The sequence below is a fragment of the Sorex fumeus genome, unplaced genomic scaffold (genome assembly GCF_029834395.1).
Source record: "Sorex fumeus unplaced genomic scaffold, SorFum_2.1 ptg000002l, whole genome shotgun sequence".
Classification (NCBI taxonomy): Eukaryota; Metazoa; Chordata; class Mammalia; order Eulipotyphla; family Soricidae; genus Sorex; species Sorex fumeus.
The window spans coordinates 37,668,562-37,679,713 of record NW_026606059.1 but is presented as its reverse complement, the minus strand read 5'-3'; positions in this window follow the sequence as shown (position 1 = coordinate 37,679,713).

The window sequence follows — 11,152 nt, the reverse complement described above, 5'->3', positions numbered from 1 at the left end:
TATCCAAGAAATATTTTATGTTATTTTATTTTGGAGGTTTGGGAACACACTCGGCTCTGCTTCAGGGATTAATCCTGGCTCTGTGCTCAGGCATCACTTCTGGCAGTGCTAAGGGACTATATCTGATGCCAGGGATTGAACCTGGGTTGGCCACATGAAAGGCAAGTGTCCTACCTCCTGGACTACCTCTCTCTGTTCCCCTACTCTCCATGGATTATTTGAATTATTTTAGAAGCATCAAAAAGTTTCTTCTCTGAAAATGCTTTATTTGTCTTTGTTAACATGATGAGCAAAAAAAAAAAAAAAAGAATCTAGGGACCGGAGCTATAGTACAGTAAGTTTGTCTTGCACATAGTTAACCTGGGTTTGATTCACGGCATCCCACATGGTCTCCCAAGCACCACCAGGAGTGAATCCTGAGTGCAGAGTCAGGATTAACTCCAGAGCACCTCCAGGTGTGACCCAACACAACCCCTCCCCAGCAAAAAAAAAAAAAAAATCTAAATATCAAGGTACTGTCTAGACAGAAATGTGTGGCCATTGATATTTGGATGCTGATCCACACAATATATAATTTGATAGGGATAGCTGAGCTAGAATCGATAGTACTATTGCAGCATAATCATCACAGGAATAGTCACTGGAGTGGGTAAAGCACAACCCTTCCCCAACACATCCCCCCAAAACAGAGAGAACAGAAAATAATGACAATAGTAATAGTCACATAGACAACCATGTCTGCCTGTCTCCACAACAAACCACATCCATGGAAGGCTGAGGGGTTCTCAACTACTCTGTGTCTTCTATGAACTCTGGGGCTCTGGCATTTAGAAAGATGGGCTCTTCCCCAGCCCGACATGTATGCCACAACCCTACCACAACTCCTACTTTGCTGAAGAAGGATGAAAGCCAGAGTTATCTGGGTGCATCAGACTTGAGAGAAACTCTGCACTGTGGCAGCATTCTAACCTGTTTTCCTGCCTTTCCAAAGGTGTGCCCTGTGTGCCTGAGACGGCCCCCACAGGACAATAAGGAGGGAAGCATTTTCTCCTCACTCTTACTTTCTCTGAACCAATCATATCCAAGCTTCTTTCTTTCCCACCAAGTCCTGAGTTAGATTTTCAGAGAATATTCTACCAAGAGCGAGCACTGATCCTTCCCAGCATTATGGACCACAGTCTGCAAGAGCAGGTGTAAGCGGTCCTCACTCTGCAGGTGCCCCTGGGTTACCTCCTACCCTGTCCTAGATGCCTGCAGGCGCGCCTGGGTTTCCAGACTCACACTTTCTCCCTCTAGCTTTGGCTCACTGTGTTCTGGGTTGACTTCATTTCTGGGGTTGACTTTCTCCTCATGGTGATGACTCGGCAATACCAACGTCCCCCGCCTGCTGCAAAGAAGTGCTCCCCTTTGCAGATGAAGCCAGGCCCATTAGCTCTCATTGGCCTGGGGTGTGTGGCTGTGCTCCATCCTTGCACCATTTGCTGTGGCCAGGGGTATGTGATGTTCTAACAGTCCAGTCCTGGAGCTGGAGCTGGATGCCAAGCAGAGTTCGGGACACTCCCTGCCGACCCACACACTGCGCTGCTAGAGGCAGAATTGTGCTGCTATTGCCCAAGAAAGGACCGTGAGTGCTCCTGGGCCTAAACACCCCACCAGCTTTTCAGGTCTCTCTGTCCTGCTTAATCTCTCCCATTACCACCATCTAGTTTCTCCTTCTTGCCCCCTTTCCCTAGACTATTCACTCACAGCTTTTGCTGTATCCCAACTTCCCGCCTACCCACCATCTGTTTACTTTCTTCTCTGGGCCTTTTTCCATCTCTGCTACCACTGTTCCTTTTGTGGAGTCTCACACTGCAGTTACCCGAACATGCACCTAATGGGCTTTGTTGGTGTCTAGTGCTGCACGCTCACATTGAGCCATGCGGTCACCACAGGCCCCCAGAGCTGCCCAGCCGACTTGACTTAAATCTGAGGCCTTTTCCCAATGAAAATAAAGAGCCTGGGGCTGGGAGGTAGAACAACTCTTAGGGTTCATGTTGGGCATGTTCCTGGCTGGGGTCCTAGTCCCAGCACCACATGGTCCTTCTGGAATCGTAGGTGCAGCCCTGGAGCTCTCCACGCCCCATTGGGTTGGCCCGGTTCTCCTTTGCACCACAGGGCCAGAGCCGAGTCAGCTCCTTGGGCCCTTGCACTGAACTACTAGCTGGATTGCACCAAGAATCATTTGGTTCAACTCAGGACCTCTGAGCACCACTTGAGAAGACAACTCCCACCTCTCCGCCAAATAGTAGAGACTGTGTTGAGCTGTAAATCGAGAGGCATAAGTAGGATGTACAATCTTTGCTTCTTTGTTCAGAAAGCACATCAGAGTTTTGTGGTTTAAAGAACATATTGAATATTTTCCCTAAAACAATCAACCCTACTATTTCTATGTTATAGGAGCACAAAGCATTTCCTGAAAGGGCTGTAGCTACTCTTTTGTCTTCCTTTCTTGCTTTTGTTTTTGTTATTTTTAAACTCCAGGTGTTAACTTTTTTGTTTGTTTTTGGACCACACGGGCATTACTCAGTTCTTACTCCTGGCAGATTTGAGCTCAGGGATCACTCCTGGTTCTGTGCTCAGGTATCACTCCTGGAGGGCTCAGAGGACCATAAAAGTTGTGGGGATCAAACCTAGGTTGACTGCTTGCAAGCACATTACTCTCCGTCCCATCTTTCCAGCCCCCTTTAAACTTTTATTTAAAAAAAAAAAAGCCATACACTGTTGCGTGTATGATGATGGAAACTCTAGAAACCAACTATCTTAATGACTAAAGGAAAACAGGTTTTGATAAGAAAAGGTGAAATGGGTTGAGAAAGGCTAAAAGGTGACCACAAGATGTTTTTAGGGAAATAAAGGTTAAAAAAAAGGCATTGCTCAGCTATTCCACGTGTACACAGAGTGCAGAGGATGGCAGGTGGGTTTCAATAGTAGCAAGAAACAACCTCATTAAACCACAGGTTGTGGTACTGAGAGAAGCTTCTAAGACCTTCTAGGAGTAAGTTTTCAGATGAAGAGAGGGAGCAGATGTCTACCTCTTTTAGTCCTTCAGGGTAGTAAGAGGGATTGCAATAGAGAGTTTTGTCATTTGGGTTCTAAGAATAGAGTAGAGTGAGGAAACCCAATGCTTCTTTGATTTCATCATAATAAAACAACGTAACCCACCGTTCTGTCTTCATCTGACCTGGTTATTGCTAGTGGACTCCAACAAGGTTTAGACAGCACAAGGTGCAAGGAGGCCTTCCCCTGGGTGCCCATCCTAGACTTGTCCGTTCCTGTAGGTGTGGCTTTGGTGCCTGCTCACCAGGGGCCCGGATCCAGGAAAGTGATGAAGTTCATTTTACAAAAAGTTCTGCTCTAGCCTTACTGGTAACGGTAAGGGGACTGAAATTAAAAAAAGCGAAGAGTTTTGTTTGAAAGAGGATGAGACAGAGAAGGTATAAATGTAGGGTTCCCCCACCCCCACCCCCAGCCCCACCCCCCCAGAAATCCTGATTTCATGGTAGCTCGCTGTTTTCTTGCTTAATCCCTGGAGGCTGGCAGAGCAGCTCCTCTCCTGCCCGATCTGTCTCCCGCCTGCCAGGCAGCCACTTCTGCGTGTGCATTTTCACACGCGCGATCTGTTTCCTCTAGCCCAAGCACTTCCCCAGACATCTCCTATTCACCTGTTTTATTAATAATTGGCTGCAACCTTTTCAATTTTCCCCTCTAATAGGCTTGCAGAGGTGTGTTACTTATCACTTTATGAGCTCCATTCTTTTAGATTTTTACATTACGCCTCTAATGCCTTCAGGTAAATTGAAGGATCACCCGAGTAACTCAACACTGACGAGGGAGGTCTCTAAGTAAACACCAACCTAGATGGGCCCGGGGTATTCATGGAATAGCTGGCTTACTTATCTACAGGCTGCTTGAAAACTGTCTCATTTTCTGCTTTCTTTCTGCTACAGCAAGTGTCCTACACACAGGTATCTGACCTTCCCAAACAATAAACCCAGTTAGACATCTCTCATTTTTGCGGGGTCTAAGCAGCACTATTTTCATTCATTTTTTAAGAGAATTTTCCAAGTTGAATGTACCTCAAGATAGGGAAAACACAGAAGATAGTTACAAAGAAGTCCTGAGATTTGAAACCTCCCAATGTGGGAATGGAGAGATAATACAGAGGTTAAGGTGCTTGCCTTGCATCTGGCTAACTTCAGTTTCATCCCAGACACTGCATGTAGTCCCTGAGGTATCACCGGGGGTCCGCTTGTTGTGTCCCCCTTCCCCAAAAGACCTACCAATGAGCTTGTGGACATAAACATATATCTACAGGCATACTTCAATACTCAGCTCCTGGGAGAGAACAAGACAGAGTCTCCTACCCTATGCCTGACTGTCTCCACCAGGGCCCAACAGCTGAAGACCACCGAGGCCCAACCAAGGCCTTGCTGGGAGCACTCTCCACACACTTGGATGAGCCTCACGCATAAAAGAACTGACAGAGGAACCCAGGTGTGTGGGACCCGGGGCTGAGATCTCCAAGCCTGTACAGTTTGGGACTGGACCTGCCAGTAACTAGACAGTTACACCCACCAACTGCCGTGTAACTCCAACAACGGCCAGGATCCAGAGATCATCACACTCAGCTCCTGGGAGAGAACAAGACAGAGTCTCCTACCCTATGCCTGACTGTCTCCACCAGGGCCCAACAGCTGAAGACCACCGAGGCCCAACCAAGGCCTTGCTGGGAGCACTCTCCACACACTTGGATGAGCCTCACGCATAAAAGAACTGACAGAGGAACCCAGGTGTGTGGGACCCGGGGCTGAGATCTCCAAGCCTGTACAGTTTGGGACTGGACCTGCCAGTAACTAGACAGTTACACCCACCAACTGCCGTGTAACTCCAACAACGGCCAGGATCCAGAGATCATCACACTCAGCGGCCGCGCGACATCTTATCATCTCATTCCTAATTCGGTCAAACTGGCAGGCTACCAAATGTAACATGCCCACACGGCAGAGTCTGGCAAACTCCCCGTGGTATACCCAATATGCCAAATACCAGTAACAATGATGGGTCTCATTCTCCTAACCCTGAAAAAGCCTTGAATATGGCACTTTAAAAAAAAAAAAAATCTCAGGGCTAGGACGAAGAAGACGTTACTGGCACCTGCTCGAGGCAATCGACGAACAACAGGGTGGTCGTGATCGTGATCGTGATCGTGATACTTCAATACATGAAGATACTCCTTCACATGAACCAGTGAGAATAATGGTATGCTAAATATATATTATTTTGTAAAAAATTCAAAATAAAAACAAAAATGTGGTCTTAGGGAAATAGCGCAAAGGGTTGGAGCTCATGTTTTGCATGTGGGAAGCCAAGGTTTCAATCCACTCCCAGCAACCCCACAAGCCCTGAGCACCAAACCCCAGAGTAGCTTCTCAGCACCATCTGGTGTGGCTCCCAAACAAATAAAATTACAAAGCCCAAAAAGCTTCAAACTCAAAAAGTATGTATAATCGCTCCTTTTTATGTGTTCATGATCAAATCTGGATTGCACAAAATTTTACAAATCTACATTGGGTCTAAATGTTTAGTTTTTAAAACTCACCTGAGTTTTGAAGAAGTCTTATTTATTTTTAGGTTCTAAGTAATATGCTAAAAGCGTTTATCAGTGCCGGTCTGTGTGGGTAGAGTTTGCTAGTTAAAGCTCTCACAACAGGCAGAGATGATTGATAACAGGACCAACTCTAAGTGGTTTCTCTGCAACCCACCTTCCCCTGCCCTCCTTCTGCAAGTAGCAGTTGGCTTTTTTTCACTGGTCTGAAGACTCAACGTTTTTTTTTTTTAAGTAACATCGGTTAGTCAGAATGCTCTCCACACTGGAAAACCACCATTGGAGGAACCAGGAAATGACCACTTTCAGCCTCCTGTGGTATGTGAATTAGAAACCATACACAGGGAAACTCATGTATTTCAGGAAAATCACGCCCTCCCCCCAGGGTTGCTGCCTTTTGTACTATGTGAATTGGATTCCCATCCTTCCTACAGAGTGTCAGAAGGAAATAGAGAATTTCAGTTCTCCGAAGGGAAGCCACTCCATCTGCAGCACCAAGGCCCTTACTGGAAACCCTGTTGCATTTCCTTGGCAGGACCTGCAGGCTTATCTCAGATATGAAAGCAGCAGGGAGATAAGACCCAGGATGCTTCCCCTTTGAAAAGCTGTCTGCTTAGTATCTGCAGGAACCCCTGATCCTTAAATCCTTGAAGGGACTCCAGCAACGGAAGGCTCGGAAAACCCCTCTCCTGTTATTTGACTGCCACCTTTCCTTTGGTGAGGGCTGCGTAGGCATAACTCAAAGAGTCTGGAGTGGCTAGAACAGACCTCTGGGTTTGTGACAACATTTGCTGCCTGCCATTGAGCAACAAAACCATGTTCTGCTGGTTTCCTTAGGTAAGAGAAGTAACAAGTGAATCTGTTGTATGATTTGAAGAGACAAAGATTAAGTATGTAAATGCTTCAAAACCTAAAAACTGGGGGGAAAAAATCAGAAAACCTTACATCTGAAGTCAAAGAACAAGGTAATCTGTGTAGCTAGAATAAAAAATGCAAGATGATATATTTGGAAAAATTACCAAAATTGGGGGAAAATACACTTCTGATGTATTTGGGGAAATTACCTATATAAATGGAAATTATTCATTAGTTTGTTTTCTACAGAATCCAAGTTGGGTTTTGTTTGTTGGTTGGTTTGATTTGGGGGCCACACCTGGTAGTGCTCAAAGCTTATTACTACTTCCTCTATGCTTGGGAATTATTCCTGGAGGTACTTGGGGAGACCATATGTGGTGTGAGGGATTGAACCCATCAGCTGCATGCAAGATACATGCCTTAATCATTTTACTATCTCTCTGGTCTTTCCAAATTGAGTTAAACATTTCTTCATGACCAAGTGTATTTGTCATTTTGTGTAGTTCTAAACAATGACAACTCTCTAAAACAGTCGCAGTCCCATTTAAGGTTCAGCTGTATGATTATTTTAACAATTAAAAATTGATTTTTATTAGGGGGCTGGAGAAATAGCATAGCAGGCAGGACATTTGCCTTGCATGCGGCCAACCGGGATTCAATTCCCAGCATCCCATATGGTCCCCTGAGCACCGCCAGGGGTAATTCCTGAGTGCAGAGCCAGGAATAATCCTTGTGCATAGCTGGGTGTGACCCAAAAAGCCAAAAAAATTTTCACTTAATCACTTAATCACTTAACTTCCCGTTAGTCGTCGATTTGCTCGAGCGGGCGCCAGTAACGTCTCCATTTGTCCCTGTCGCGTGCTAGTGTAGCCCAATGGCATCTCTTCGCTCCGGGAACATGGAGGGCCTCAAACCGATCGTTCATGACCTTGACAAAGAAGTCTGACCATCTGGTAGGTGGGCGGCCACGCGGTCTCTTGACATCCCGTGGAATCCAATCAGTAACAGCTCTAGTCCACGGTCGTCTTTAAATCTCATTACGTGACCAGCCCATCTGATTTTCGATACCTTGGCATATGAGACAGCGTCCCTGATCCTTGATCGTCGACGGATGTCAGAACTCCGGATTCGTTCTCTCATTTGAGTGAAACGTGATATTCCAAGCATAGCTCTTTCTATTCTTCTTTGGGAGACCTGAATGGCGTTCTCATCTTGTTTGCGTAGGGCCCAGGTCTCTGAGGCATATGTTAATGCAGGAAGAACAGTGGAATCAAAGAGATGTGCCCGGAGCCGGAGGTTCTTCGTCCTCTTAGCTATTTCTTCGACGTTCTTGAAGGCGTTCCAAGCTGCTCTCTTCCTCCTGCGCAGCTCGGGTGCCAGGTCATTTGTCATGTTGACCTCTCGACCTAGGTACACATAGCTGTTGCATTCGGAGATGGTCGTTCCATTGAGAGCGAATGGGGCGTCAGGAACAAGGCTGTTTCTCATAAACATTGTCTTCGTAAGATTCAGCTGTAGTCCTACCTTTCCACACTCACGGTCAAAGTCGGCCAGCATTTGTGCCGCTTGGCTGATGTTTGGTGTTATTAAAACAATGTCATCAGCAAAGCGGAGGTGGTGTAGTTGCCGACCATCTATCTTCACTCCCATTCCTTCCCATTCCAGTCGTCGCATGATGTTCTCGAGGGTGGCACTGAAGAGTTTTGGTGAAATGGTATCACCCTGCCGCACCCCTCTCTTGACATCAACGATCACTTCTTTGTAGAATGGTGAGATCCTGGTAGTGAATCCGCAATACAGCTCACGGAGGATCCTGATGTATTGGGCTTGAATGCCCTGATTGGCTAGGGCTTCAATGACCGCTTCCGTCTCAACAGAATCAAAGGCCTTCTTTAGATCAATGAACGTTAAGCAGAGCGGCATCTTGAACTCCCGAGAAACCTCAATGAGTTTGGTTATCGTGTGGATATGGTCGATGGTGCTGAATCCTTTGCGGAACCCTGCTTGCTCACATGGTTGTCCTTCATCTAGTGTTCTGCCAATCCTATTCAGGATGACTCGAGTGAACAACTTGTAGATGACAGACAATAGGCAGATCGGGCGATAGTTGCCAATGTCATGGATGTCTCCCTTCTTGAACAGTAGTACGGTCCTGCTGGTTTTCCATTGAGATGGAACCTTGCATTCAGACAGGTAGCGAGTGAAGAGCCGAGCCAGTGTATTGATGAGTACTGACGGCAGGTTCTTCAGGTGTTCAGGTCTGACCTTGTCTGGGCCGGGTGCTGTTTGCTTCTTTACTGACGAAATGGCGTGTCGGATTTCGGAAGGGAGAACGTTGGGAACGACATACCCATCCTGTGGAATTTGGTATGTCGGCAAGTGGACATGGCTATCGAAGAGATTTGAGTAGAAGTCATGGATAATCTTCTCCATTGCCGTTTTGGAGGATGTGATGGATCCATCAGGACGTCGGAGGGCAGTCATCTTGGTCTTGTAGTTGGCGAAGGACAGGCGGGCGTTACGAATACTTTTCCCGGCTTCTGCCGCATCTACCAGTACTTCTGCTCTTCTCTCTTTGAGGTCTTCCTTGATTGCATCTCTGCACTGCTTTGCAAGCTCGGACGTTAGCTTGCGGTTGCCTGAGGCATGCGCCAAACCACGCCGGCGAATTAGCTCAAGAGTTTTCGAAGATAGGCGACTTTTTGTGGCTATCTCTCTCTTGGCATTCCTCGCACATTCATGGAGGTGCTGAACCAGTCGATCGTATTCCTCGTCAATGTTGTCAACAATGGCATCTTCCCATGTTGCCGCAATAGTACCAAAGAGTTCCCAGTTGGTGGTCGTTCTGGGAGTTCTCTTTTTGAACTTTGCAGCCCTTTCTCCCCGCTCTGTGAAGTAGAATTTTGCACGAAGGAGACGGTGGTCCGATCTCGTTCGAAATTTTGGGACAACAGCGACATCAGTCAGGCAAAACCGTCGATTGAATATGATGTGGTCTATTTCGTTGTGGAATCGTCCACCGGGAGACTCCCATGTCCATCGTTTAGATTCTGCCTTCTGGAACTGTGAGTTACCATGAATGGTCTTGGTCGACATGATGAACTCAGACAGTCTCTCACCCTGTTCGTTCCATTCTAGGCCATGGGTTCCGATGTGAAGTTCTTCAGCTGATCTTCTCGGTCCTATCTTGGCATTAAAATCACCCACAATGATCTTGTAGAAGGTGTGGTCTTCTTTATAGAACTTCTCTAGCTCCATGTAGAACTTCTCGATTTCTCTTTCATCATAATGAGATGTTTGTGCGTAGACAACGAAGATAGAAACTGCAGGCAGTGAGCCACATCTATTCAAATGTAAACGTCCGATTCGGGTTGTTAGGCATTCAAATGAATCAATGCTCATGGCCAAGTTTGTGTTGACAAGGACACCGACGCCTCCAACACCTCTTTTATCGCATGTTCCGAGGAACAATTCTTCTCCAGTGTCGAAAACGGCATGGTGAGATTCGTGCCTTCTTGTCTCGGTCAGACCAATGATGTCGTACTTGATCATTCGCGCTTGTACCATCAGGTCCTCGATGGATGCATCTGATGCTAGCGTACGTGCATTGAAAGTACAGACGATCATTTTTGTCTTCCTTCGTTGTGGCAGCCTAGGTCGGCCTTGAGATTTTGTCGGCCTCTCCTTTCTCATCCTTCTCAGTGCTGCCATGTCGGTGAAGCCTTCAGGGTCAGGTGAATGAGACCAGTTGTAGTTACTGGTTTTGGCATATCGAATACACAGCGGATAGCTTGCCAGGCTCTTCCGTGCGGGCGGAATACTCTCGGTAGCTTGCCAGTCTTTCCGAGAGGTATAGAGGCTTTTGGGGTGACCTCTAATCACCCTTGTAGGTGTTACCATATTTGAACCCTATCAAATATGGTACGACAATTCCAGAAGACGGGTATTTGGTGTCTTATGATGTGTCGCGCGGGTCCGGAAAGCGTCCTGGAGTGTGGCGACGGCTGGGTAGTGGAAGTAGTGTCGAGAGTGGAAGTCTGCCAGTGGGATATTTAACTGGGTAGGGTGGGTCTCCTGTGCACAATTCGATCCCTTGTTCTGTGGGTCTTCAGTTGTGCGTGGGTCTCGGCCGGAGCTGCCGCGCGGGTCCGGAAAGCGTCCTGGAGTGTGGCGACGGCTTGTTCTGTGGGTCTTCAGTTGTGCGTGGGTCTCGGCCGGAGCTGCCGCGCGGGTCCGGAAAGCGTCCTGGAGTGTGGCGACGGCTGGGTAGTGGAAGTAGTGTCGAGAGTGGAAGTCTGCCAGTGGGATATTTAACTGGGTAGGGTGGGTCTCCTGTGCACAATTCGATCCCTGGGTGGTTGGTGGAAGCAGACAGGGCAGGGTAGGGTGGGGCTCCTAATTAGAATCCCTTTGTCACCTGTGGTGGTGGGAGCAAGCAGAGAAGCTCTGTCCCTGGGTCCGCCGAGCCTGGAGTCCAAGGTCTCAGAGAGTTCCGCTTACCTTGTTCTGTGGGTCTTCAGTTGTGCGTGGGTCTCGGCCGGAGCTGCCGCGCGGGTCCGGAAAGCGTCCTGGAGTGTGGCGACAGCTGGGTAGTGGAAGTAGTGTCGAGAGTGGAAGTCTGCCAGTGGGATATTTAACTGGGTAGGGTGG